Below are 12,948 nucleotides of genomic sequence, written 5' to 3'. Positions count from 1 at the left end.
CGACTGTCAATCTGCCAGCTCTGAAGCCGCACTGAGACTCAGGATAAATGTGTGACGCCAGGGTCTGCAATCTGGTCAGAGCAATCCGAGCAAAGACCTTCCCCACAATACTTAGTAAGACGTTGCCTCGGTAATTGTTGCTGTCACTGCGATCCTCCTTGTTTTTTTACAAGGTGACTATATTTGCATCACGCATGTCTTGAGCCACAGATCTTTCCTTCCAACAGAGACACAGAAGCTCATGGAGATGCTGCAGCAGTGCCGATTTTCCACTTTTGATGATTTCAGGTGGGATGCCATCATTTCATGGGGTTTTACCACTGACAAGATGGTCAATGGCCTTGTTGAGCTCTACTATGGTGGGCTTGCTGTCCAGCTCCTCCACGACAGGAAAGTCTGGAATGGCGCAGAGAACTTCTTCAATGACAACGTTCTCCGTTGCATAGAGTTTGAAGTAGTGCTCCACCCACCTTTCCATCTGCTGCTGGGTTCAGTGATGATCACCCCTGTCTTTGTCTTCAAGGGAGCTGATTCGGTTGCTGCTGGGACCATTGCTTTCTTAATTCCTTCATACTTCCCTCTGCATCCCCAGATTCAGCAGCAGATTGTATACTGTTTCAGCACTGCAACCAATATTGATTGGCACATTGCCGAGCAGTCTGGTGAGACTCGATTCTGGCAACTCTGAGGTTTTGTTTGCTGGGGACTTGCTTGTAGTTCAAGAGGGTTCTCCTCTTGGTTGCAGTAACTGACTCCGTTTCAGTCCAATAAGCCTCAAACCAGTCAGAACTCCTACGATCTCTTTTCCCATATGCAGTGAATGCAGAGTTATAGATGATGATGCGCAGATGATTCCACTTTGACACCACACTCTGGCCTTGGGCGTTGTTGTCCAAAAGAGCCTGATCGAGGATGTGGAGGAACTCCTGGGTCTTTTCTGGGTCAGTGGTACGGCAAGTGTTGATCTGAGGACCACTTTTTTTTTGGAGTGGTGTAGCTTCCTTGGCTGAAGGCCTGACCTGGCTACACACCAGGGAGTGGTCTATGTCACAGTCAGCGCGGTGATAACTCCAGGTGATGAGGACACTGTTGAGGGTGGTATGTCTGGTGATGATAAGGTCTAGCTGGTGCCAGTTGCGTGATCTCGGATGTCTCCAGGACACGTTGTGGCATAGCTCGGTTTGGAAGTCCCATGGTAACAGTGCAGCTCCAGCAACCTCCATCCATTTCCATTCATCTTGTCAATCTCCTGATGTCCTATGCACGTTGGCCAAGCTGTGTAGTCAGTACCCACCCTTGCCTCAAAGTCCCCTAGAAGATACAGTCCCTTGGTGCTGGGAATTCTGTTGATAGCAGTGCGAGTGTCTCATAGAATTGATCTCTGATATGTAGGGTGGAAGGGTGGAGGTGAGTGTCAGGGCATAGATGCATATGAGCTTAACTGGGCCCATGCTTGTTGACAAGTGAAGAGTAAGAAATCTCTCTTCTGGGGGTGGGGGGGGGGGGGGGGTGGGGGGTGGTGTTGGTGGGTGGGGTGTTCAATCATCGTAAGTACTGTGCTTTTTACTGCAAAAGCCACTCCATGCTCACCTTTTGGCTCTTGAGCTTTCCCCTGCCAGAAGAACATGCAGTGTTTCTCTTTAACGGAACCACTTTGAATGAGCCTACTTTCTTGTAGTGCAGCAATATCCGCATTGAGACTTGTAAGTTCTTTGACGAACACAGCTGTCTTGTGTGCGTCATCGACCTGCAGAAGGTTGTCGGTAAGGCCAGGATGCATGGTACCTACGTTCCAGCTTGTGATGGGAAAAACTGGTGTCTTCTTTTTTGAGTGCAGAGATTATCGACCCGCCTTCCGAAAGATGACTCTCCAAGCTGCAAGCACCCATTGAAACAAGCAGGCCATGGCAGGACAGAACCTAACTGACTGAAAACTGCCCAGCTTGGGACGGGCGGCACATATCCAATGAGATGTGTTGACCTCTCCCACTGTCGGAAGTAACCCCTGTCGCTCATGCTCTATGCCAATCGAGCGAGAGCTTATAACCGGTAACTGTTGCTTCCTGTGTTGTGCCAACATAAACCACGAAGCTGGAGTGTCCTCTCCAGGGCTCAGGCCTGGGCAAATAATATGGAGTCCCTGAGTTGCCCAAGCATTAGGTTCCTCCTCTTGGCATTGCTTGTAATGTCCAAAGGAAAGGAAAAAAAACAGTACTGTTTGGTACCAGCTGTGCTGCAGGAGTTGCCGGAAAGCTGCTTGATAAATGACAGATAACCACCTGCAGGACTCCACTCCAGATTTTCTGTCGGGGTTTACTCCCTTAGCCGTCTTCTCTCCTGAGACACCCACAAGTCCACGCATGGTCCTAACATTCCAGCTTGTGATGTGAAAGACTGGTGTCTTCTTTTTTGAGTGCAGAGATTATCGACTCACCTGTCAAGAGATGACTCTCCAAGCTGCAAGCACTCATTGAAGCAAGCAGGCCATGGCAGGACAGCACCTAACTGACTGAGAGCTGCCCAGCTTGGGGCAGGTGGTAGAGGCTATTTGCTCAGAGCTGGCAGTCTGGTTCGTGGGTATCAGGGTGGAACCATATGCTGGTGGGTTTGCCTGCCACGTGTCAGGGGGTCAGGCCTCCTCCAAGTCCCCTGTAGTTTAGCCCGGGACTGCGGTGTACCCAGTTTATGTATGTCGCCATGAGGAGACACTACACTGCTGATGGAAAGGCTATGTACCAGCAGGGAGAGGCTTACACACACTCAGCTCTCTTTTCTGCAATTCTTGTACTGTTAGCTAGTGTTGAAAGCTGAAAGCAAAAGGTGTCAAGCAGACTAACCACTGCATGCCACCCACTACACTAACACACTTGAAGGATTGCATCAACTGGAGACACATATTCATTATGTCAGCCACATAGAATTTACTTGTTAAATATATAGGCCCCCAAGCAGTGGGCTGGGAGGTGGGGTGCCGGGAAAATAGCAGGGAGCCGTGTTGGGGTGGCTCCCTGACGCAGTCCAACAGCTGGGGATGTTTTCCAGCAGCAGGACCGGATGCATATCGGCTGCACACCGAACAGAGACAGGTAGCCGATTGAAATAATTAAAGGCCCAATTAAGAGTGACTTTCCTGGCTTGTCGGCATTTTACCAGTGGTGGAGCAGTCACTACCCCATCATGTGAGGAGGCCACAAACTTCATGGAGGTGGTATTGCTGTGGCTGTCTAGGGGACCTTTGGAGCTGGAGGCTCCATGTTCCAAAGAGGGCGCTGTGGGCAGGGAAGCTGTTCCCGCGGCCTCGATGGGCCATCTGGCGGGGCCTGCCTGCTTGACCCATCTGATTTTAAATGTTTTACTTAGTTTTCCAAGGGCTCCTCCATGTTGAGGCGTCCTCTCAATCCCCGACCTGCCTCAGGAGCGCCCATCTCTCCTGGTAGGGCTGCCGAGGCTTCAGAGCTGCCAGCTTTCTGATTGGTCCAGCAATATTGAAATCCCAGCCACCATCCTTAATTGGATGGTGAGCCCAAAGGTGGCCAATAAGGAGGCCACCTCCAGTAAAATTGCTGAGCTGGTCCTGCTGCTGTCAAGTGGGCCTGGGATAGCCATTTAGCCCCCATTTATTTGGATAGACTGGAGAAGTTAGGGCTGTTTTCCTTGGAGAAGAGAAGGCTGAGAGGTGATTTGATAGAGGTATTCAAAATCATGAAGGATTTGGATAGAGTAGATAGAGAAAAACTGTTCCCACTCATGAAAGGATCGCGAACGAGAGGGCAGATTTAAAGCATTTGGTAAGAGAAGAAAAAGTGACATGAGGAAAACTTTTTCATGCAGCGAGTGGTTATGGTCTGGAATGCGTTGCCTGAGAATGTGATGGAGCCAGGTCAATTGAAGCATTCATCAGGGAATTAGACAGTTATATGAAAAGAAAGAATGTGCAGGGTAATGGGGAGAAGGCAGGGGAATGCAACTGAAGGAGTTGCTCTTTCAGAAAGCCAGTGCAGACATGATGGGCTGAATGGCCTCCTTCTGCACTGTAACAATTCAGTGATTCTGTCCTGATGTTGGGGTCCCAAAGCCCATGGTAAAATCCTGCCCTACATCTCAGTAAATAGAAATTATCCAATAAACTGTTAAAACAAGCCATAAAAATGCAAACAAAGCACTGGAGTTCATTTCATGAGGAATAGAATTGAAAAGCAGCAAAATTATGTTAAACTTGTGTAGAACCTTGGTTAGACCGCACTTGGAGTATTGTGCACAGTTCTGGTCTCCATATTACAAAAAACATATAGAAGCACTGGTGAAGGTGCAAAAAAGATTTACAAGGATGATAATGGAACTGAGAGGTGATACCTATCAGGAAAGACTGAACAGGCTGTTGTTCTTTTCTGTAGGAACATAGGAAATAGGAGCAGGGGTAGTCCATTCGCCTCCTCGAGCCTTTCAAGTAGATTATGTCTGATCTTCTATCTCAAAGCCATTTTCCTACACTAACCCTATATTTCTCTATATTTTTAATATCTAGACATCTATTGCTATCTATCTTGAACATACGCAATGACTCAGCCTCCACAGCCCTCTGGAGTTGAGAATGCCAAAGATTCACCACCCTATGAATGAAGAAATTCCTCCTCATCTCAGTCCTAAATGGCCTGCCTCTTATTCTGAGACTGCGTCCCTTGGTCCTAGACCCCCAGCCAGGGGAAACATCCTTCCTGCATCTACCCTGTCAAGCCCTGTAAGAATTTTGTATGCTTCAATGAGAATATAGGCCCATTCTCCTCAATCTCTCCTCATAAGGCAATCCCATCATCCCAGGGATCAGTCTGGTGAACCTTTGTTGCACTCCCTCCATGGCAAGTCTGTCCTTTCTTAGGTAAGGAGACCAAAACTGTACACAATACTCCAAAGCTCTATACCATTGCAGCAAGACTTCTTTGCTCCTGTGCTCAAATCCTTTTGCAATAAAAACCAACATACCATTTGCCTTCCTAATTACTTTTGCTGCACCTGCATGTTAGCTTTCAGTGACTCATGAACAAGGACACCCAGGTCCCTTTGAACATCAACACTTCCCAGTCTCTCACCATTTAAGAAATACTCTGAAATTCTGTTTTTCCTACCAAAGTGGATAACTTCACATTTTTCCACATAATATTCCATCTGTCATCTCCTTGCCCACTCACTTAACCTGTCTAAACTTAACCTTGAAGCCTCTCTGCATCCTCCTCACAACTCACATTCCCACTTAGTTTTGTGTCATCTGAAAACTTGGAAATATCACATTTGGTCCCCACATCTAAATCATTGATATAGATTACGAATAGCTGGGAGCCAAGCATGATCCTTGTGATACCTCACTAGTCACAGCCTGAGAATGATCTGTTTATTCCTACTCTCTGTTTCTGTCCGCTAACCAATTCTCAAAACATGCCAGTATAACTACCCCCAATCCCATGTGTCTAATTTTGCTTACTAAACTCCTGTATGGAACCTTATTGAAAGCTTTTTAGGGGTGACCCATTAGAGGTCTTTAAAATTATGATATTGTTCTATCGGGTAGACAAAGAGAAGATTTTTCCACTTGAGGAGGAGTGCAAAGGTCAGAAATATATAATCGTCCTAATAAATCCAAAAGGGAATTCAGGAGGAGTTTCATTTACTTATGAAGTACCACATGAAGTGGTGAAGTGAATATCACAGGCACATTTTAGGAGAAGCTAAATAAGTACCTGAGGGAGAAAGGAATTGAAGGAGATGTTGATAATGTGAGAGTTGGAAGGAGCCTCAATGTAAAGTATAAACACTCTCATAAACCTGTTGGGCCAAATGGCCTGTTTCTGCGCTGTCAAATTCTACATAAAAAGCTGATTCTGAAATGTCTACCTCTTTTCTGAATTCCATTATACTTCTACCTTTAAAAAGCCAGTTCTGGCTCAAGATTGCAGCAGCAGGCTGGGAGAACATGGTACAATGCTTGGCTCAGTTCTGATCTAAGGTCACTGACCTGAAACGTTAACTCTGCTTTTCTCTCCCCAGATGCTGCCTGACCGGCTGTGTATTTCCATCACTTTCTATTCTTATTTCAGATTTCCAGCATCTGCAGTATTTTACTTTTAATATAATTGTATAATTATCTGGTTAAGAGTAGGGGCATTAATTTGAGATTGTATATTATGGCTACCCATCTCCCCTGACTGCAGTTACTTGCAATGCACAACCCTAAAACCCTGAGGCTGAATACTGACACTGTCACCATTGATCCTTGTGAAGAATCGCACAGCCACAAACTTCCACTCCCTCCTTTTCCCCCTTAAGCCAAAGGATGTAATACTTTCCTGTTCTTCGCTTGTGGCCTCTATTCATGTAGATCCATTACAGCAATGTGAAGCACAGCTGAAGGATGATGAAGAGGAGCAGGGCATAAATTCCTTCCTTGTTAACTATGACTATGCTGAAGATTCGGATCATGAGGACCAAGCCACACAGGAGTCCCTGAAACCTGATCGTGCTATGTGCTCCTCTGTCCCAACCACCTCAATGTCACTCACTGCATCAACTACTTTCCCACTCGTAGGCGGCAGAAGTTCAGATACTTTCACAAAGGAGGAAGTAGAATCTCCGTGGCTGTCTGAAAAGAAGTTAACTGTGGTCATCACCTTCATAGCTTCAGAAAGAGCAATGTACGTCCTCATGCAGTAAGTGCACTTACTGCATGAGGACGTACATTGCTCTTTCTGAAGCTATGAAGGCGATGACCACAGTTAACTTCTTTTCAGACAGCCACGGAGAATCTAAGTATATATATTTCTATAAATGAGAGAATTTTGAAGAACAATGTTATATACATCTCCTCATTAAGGTTCTCACATGACCTGTTTTTCCTGTATATTATATAGGGGTAATATCTGGTGAGGTCCACCATCTCTTTATCTTCTCCTTGTGCTGCTGTTGGTCCTCCTCCTCAATAATGGCATAAAAGAAAATTCCTATATCTGCTCCTGCAAAGCTCCCATTGTTGGTAGGTTGAGGGAAGGTGTAAAATCTCCCAGTGGTCCCACACTGTTTGAAGAAGCGGGAAACAAGTTCACGTGTGCAGGCAGAATGTCAAAATGAAAGGTCGCAAAAAGGGGAGGAATTTGTTCATGGTGCTATGCAGACTTGCATCAATTCCCCGGGGCCAGGAAGCACTGTGGACTGCTACCTGTGCGGCCCTAGCGATGTTTCTCAATGATATCAATAAGGAACACAATGCAAACGGTGTAGGTGGCGGCCCATGACCCTGACTGCCTGTGAGGAATCGACATAATGCTTCCCCGAATTTTCCCCAAAGTGTTTCTCAGCTGAAGAAATTGTTGCTGAAATTCTCTTCACCCTTCACACTCAGAAATGTCTCCCTTCAACCTGCCTTATTTGAACATTATAATGTTCAGTCTAACTTATCTCAAGTGCTTCATGAGTATTAAAACAGGAAACTTGGACCTCAGCACCATTAGTCAGCATTTATTGAAATGAGATTACTCAGGAATCAGCAGCCACCTTGTGAGCCAAAAAGCACAGAGGAATTTGGGGGATTGATTTTGGGGCTGAACACCAGGGTAAATGGCGTCCATCCATTTTGTTGCCAATAAAGGTTGCTTGTGGGGTATATTGTAATATCTTTTGTATACAGCCTCTCTGCTGTCCGCTCTGTTGGGAGGTGTAAATAAAGTTCCCAAAATGGCTGCTCGCAGTTAAGACCTCATATTAGTTTCACTGTCTGAATACACATGGCAACGAAAGGATGGGATTTTTTTTTACATCTCATTTGAGAGATTACAATTTGAAGTACATTCTGACACACGTTTTGGAACACCCGAAGTAACTTTTGGGAAGGTTTGAGAGATTTGAAAGATCGCTTTGTGTGTCTGCACATCATGTTCAGTTACAACTCAATGGGTACATAGTTTTAAAAATATGGGACTGAAGACATATTTTGGGACAATTTTTTTTTAATTCATTCATGGGATGTGGGTGACGCTGGCCAGGCCAGCATTTACTTCCCATCCCTAATTGCCCTTGAGAAGGTGGTGGTGAGCTGCTTTCTTGAAACACTGCAGTCCATTTGGGGTAGGTACACCCACAGTGCTGTTAGGAAGGGAGTTCCAGGATTTTGACCCAGCGACAGTGAAGGAACAGCGATATAGTTCCAAGTCAGGATAGTGTGTGACTTGGAGGGGAACTTGCAGGTGGTGGTGTTCCCATGTATTTGCTGCCCTTGTCCTTCTAGTTGGTAGAGGTCGCGGGTTTGGAAGGTGCTGTCTAAGGAGCCTTGGTGCATTGCTGCAGTGCATCTTGTAGATGGTACACACTGCTGCCACTGTGCGTCAGTGGTGGAGGGAGTGAATGTTTGTAGATGGGGTGCCAATCAAGCGGGCTGCTTTGTCCTGGATGGTGTCGAGCTTCTTGAGTGTTGTTGGAGCTGCACCCACCCAGGCAAGTGGAGAGTATTCCATCACACTCCTGACTTGTGCCTTGTAGATGGTGGACAGGCTTTGGGGAATCAGGAGGTGAGTTACTCGCCGCAGGATTCCTAGCCTTTGACCTGCTCTTGTAGCCATGGTATTTATATGGCTACTCCAGTTCAGTTTCTGGTCAATGGTAGCCCTTAGGATGTTGATAGTGGGGGATTCAGCGATGGTAATGCTGTTGAATGTCAAGGGAGATGGTTAGATTCTCTCTTGTTGGAGATGGTCGTTACCTGGCACTTGTGTGGCGCGAATGTTACCTGCCACTTATCAGCCCAAGCCTGGATATAATGGGGTAATTCAACCCTAACAAAGAGGACTAGTGTAATTATGAACGAAGGTTACATATTTGGCTTAAAGCTAACAAAGTCGGAGATCAGGATAAAGTGAATATTTCCCTGACCATGATAGTGCCGGATTCGTTTGAGGTGGTTTTTAACCAATGTTGCCCACGAAACCCCAGTACTTTGGCCTATTCTGAAATAAATGAGATTCTGGACTTATATTATGGTATGAATAAGAACGAAATTGCACTACGAGTGTCATTCTGTGGCAGGAAGCTGCTGCCAAATGAGTCTATTGCAGATTATATTCCTGAATTAAAGAAACTGTCTTGTCACTGTGGCTTTGGTGCCAACCTGGAAGTCAACCTGAGAGATATGTTCTTTGGAGGTCTAAAGAACTGTAAAATTCAGGCCAAGCTTTGTGCAAAGGCAATAAGCTGACATGGAAGGAGGCCTGTAATGAGGCCACAGCCATGAAATGGCAGGTTGAGACAGTGGTAGATAGCAAGGAAGTTCTTTTCCTGTGCAGGCAGATGAGGTCCACTGGATTTCAGCAGGAACCAGGGCACAACAGCCAGGTTCACAGACTCAGCGTCAGAAATTTAGATGCTATCTTTGCCATGGTAGCCACCAACCATCCAAATACTCCCATGTTCATTCAAAGTGCTGTGCCTGTGGGAAAGTTGGTCATATGCAGATGGCATGCAGAGGAAACAGTAATGTTCCAGGTCACAGTAAAGCTCCAGGTCACAGCAATGCAGCAGGTCGAGGTCATGTTAGACCTAAAGCTAGATCAGGCTCCTGAATGTCATCAAAAGCACATATGGTATATATGGAAACAGAAGTTGATGTTATCAAGCAGGAAGATCAAGAGTTGTACTCAGAGAGAGAAAAAAAACAGAATATGGAAGTTGTGAGAAAAAGAGTTGAAGGTATAATTCCAGCACCCACAGAAAAAATGAAAATTGGAGATTCACAGCTTACTTTCGTAGTCGATACAGCCGCAAAAGTGCCTGTTATCTTAGAAGGAGGGTACAAGAAGTACCTAATCACATTTCCTTACGAAAACTGGTGTGAAACTGACTAGTTATTCCAATAACAGTATTCCAGTATTAGGGGAAGTGTGTGTGATGAAGTGGAATACAATGATGAGGGAACAAATTCTCCCTGATGGGAAAAATTGGCTTAAGAACATATGATTAAACTGGGCCAAGTTATTTACAGTAGGGATCAGTAAAAGGATGTCTGCCATTGAGGAAGTGAAGACTGATTCATTTTTAGCCCATGGGTTACCTATAAATTACTTTACATACACAAATGACATGCCAGTGTCATCCAGAGAAATATATGAAGAAGCTCACAAAGATATGGTGCTCAGTAAAATACTCAATTATGTCATGAATGGCTGGTCTGAAGAGTATGATGATGAGAAATTGGAGGAGTATTTCACACATAGAAATGAACTAAGTGTAGATCAAGGTTGTTTCCTATGGGGTTTAAGAGTCATTATTCTGCCAAGGTTTAGAGAGAGATTGTTAGAGGAACTTCATCAAAAGCACACAAGGATAGTCCATATGAAAGCAGTAGCAAGAAGCTATTTTGGTATCCAAAGGTAAATAAGGATATTGAAGAGTTAATGAAAGATTGTGACGTGTGTCTCAGAATCAGAAATGATCCAACCAAATTTCCTTTCATTCAATGGTCAAACACAAGAAAACCATGGGAACGAGTAAATGTTAACTTTTGTGAAGTGGAAGGGAAAGAGTATTTTGTTTCGGTCGATAGCTATAGCAAGCGGATAAATGTTGAGTTTATGTCCAATACCACAACTGCCAAAACTATTGCGGTTTTGAGAAGTTGGTTTGCAATTTATGGATTTCCAGAAGTGTTGGTGTCAGATAATGATCCATAGTTTACATCTGAAGAGTTTGAAATATTTCTGAGTCAGAATGGAGTCAAACACACTCTAATACCTCCATATCACCCAGCATTGAATGATGCTGCAGAAAGAAGTGTACAAATTGTGAAGAGGTCTTTGCAGAAGTATTTGCTAGATGACAGGCTAGGCAGTAATTTTCATGGTTCCCTTCGACACAGTCCAGACAATTTTCTGTTTTCTTACAGAATAACCCCACAGTCTACAACACGTTGTTCACCTTATGAGTTAATGTTTAAACATGCTCCTGGGACAAGGTTTAGTTTGCTTAAGCCTCAATAGCAAGGTAAGCAAAAAGTAAGATGGAGTGAAAATGAGTCATGATACTCGAGACGTGAAACTTAGAGAGTTCAGTGCTGGTCAGAAGGTCATGGTGAAAACCCACCGAGGTGATAAGGAGAAGTTTGTGTTTGGAGTTGTTGCAGAAAGACTTGATGTATTCACATATCTAGTGAAAATTGGTGAGAGGCTCCATCAGTGTCATGTAGATCATTTGCTTGAAAGAGGAAATCTGACAAAGGGCGATCATGAGAAACCTCCTATAGCCCAGGTTCCTACAGTTCCGAGAGAAAGTCAGGAAGAAAGTAAATGTCACAAAGAAACTGAAAGTTTGCCAGTATCACAGAATCCACCAGTAGAACAAAGTGAATCAGAATCTTTGATTGAGATTAATCAATCAATTTCACAGTCCCAACCATTAAGTGGAGTTGGTAGTCAAAGTCACAGTTCAGGGTTGACACAATCTGAGATGTTGGGCTGAATTTTACCAGCCCCTTGACGTCATGGGTCATAGCGTGGGGGCCGGTAAAATACTTGCGGGAGAGGCCCGCCACAACCCACGATGCCTAGAAGGCCCCGTCGCATTTTACCGCCTGCCCGCCACACAGCGGCGGAGCCTTCCTTTCCCTAATAAAATTAATGTGAATAAATGTAAATAAGCTTACCTCAGGTAGCTGTCCCACGCCAATATTGTGACCCGTGGCTAGACGTCTGCGCCTTGCGTTCCCCGTTTGGGGATTCCAGGCAAGACACTGGTGGGGAGGAGAGAGGAGTTTCATTTTCAGGTCGGGAAGAGGGGAACGGAGAAAGCTTTATCCATTGGCTGAAGGGATGGTGGGAAGGGGTTGAAAGGCAAAGAGTGCAAAGTTTGGGGTTGAAAGGTCGGGACTGTCAAAAATGGTTTTTCGAGGGGGTGATGGGAGAGGGTAATAAATATATTGTTTGATCATGGTGGGGGTAGAAGAAGGGCTTTGATTTTCAATTTAATGTTATTATTGAAATTTAATGTGCTGGTCTCTTTAAAATTTTACATCAGCTGTCAGGGTCTTGAAGCCCTTTAAAAACAGCACGGGCGCCTGCGCAGTGGCGCCAGACACTGTTGCTGGGAATGGAATGGCCACCCCCTCTACATCATCGGGGGCAGCCATTCCGCCTCCTCCATTTAAATGAGTCCCCACTCATAATATCGCCGGGGCTCAGCGGCAGAGAAGTCGCACATGATATGTGCCCTTTTTTCAGGATGCTGCCGAGAATGGCGGTGAGCAGGTAAAATTCAGCCGGTTGGGAGAGCAGAGTCAAGCTAATGAAAATGGAAGAAGATATCCAGGCAGAAAGATGAAGAAGCCAGATAGGTTAATTGAAAGTATGTAGGAAGGAGGAAAAAATAAGCTGTTACTTTTAATACTTTTTGTCAATGATGATATTTTTGTTAAAGACATACTGGTGTTAAGGAAATTTTTAACATGTAAGTATTGGTTATATATTTCTGTGATGGCCTCCCCGAAGAGCCGTAGTTTTGTTGACAGCGTTGCTCGGACATCTGGAGTTAGGTGATGCGAGTCCTGTAGGCTTTCTGGCATACTTGGGCTCTTCTTGGTCTGGCAGCTGCTGCTGTTCATGTCTTGGAGCTTCAGGGTCAGGTGCAGCTGCCTCTTGGGCCTGCCTCTGTTGGATATGCCTCAACATGCCAAGGCGATCTAAAAACACAGGGTGTATGAGACCCATGGCAGGTGCCCTGGGTCTGTCAGCTCGCTTCAAATGCAAAGACAAGCCTGCCCAGGCATCTATGCTTATCAATCTTTGCTCGTCTGGATGCCTGATGTGCCTCGAGACTAAAGGTTACTGTTGGTCTACCATCTTTTCCAGCTGTGTGAGACATCACACATATTACAACATCATTTATGATACCCTCTAATAGCCCCCTGACAAACACAACCTATAC

This window comes from Heterodontus francisci, chromosome 12 (genome assembly GCF_036365525.1).
Source record: "Heterodontus francisci isolate sHetFra1 chromosome 12, sHetFra1.hap1, whole genome shotgun sequence".
NCBI lineage: Eukaryota > Metazoa > Chordata > Chondrichthyes > Heterodontiformes > Heterodontidae > Heterodontus > Heterodontus francisci.
The sequence above is the reverse complement of the archived record's forward strand: the minus strand, read 5'-3'. Positions refer to the sequence as shown.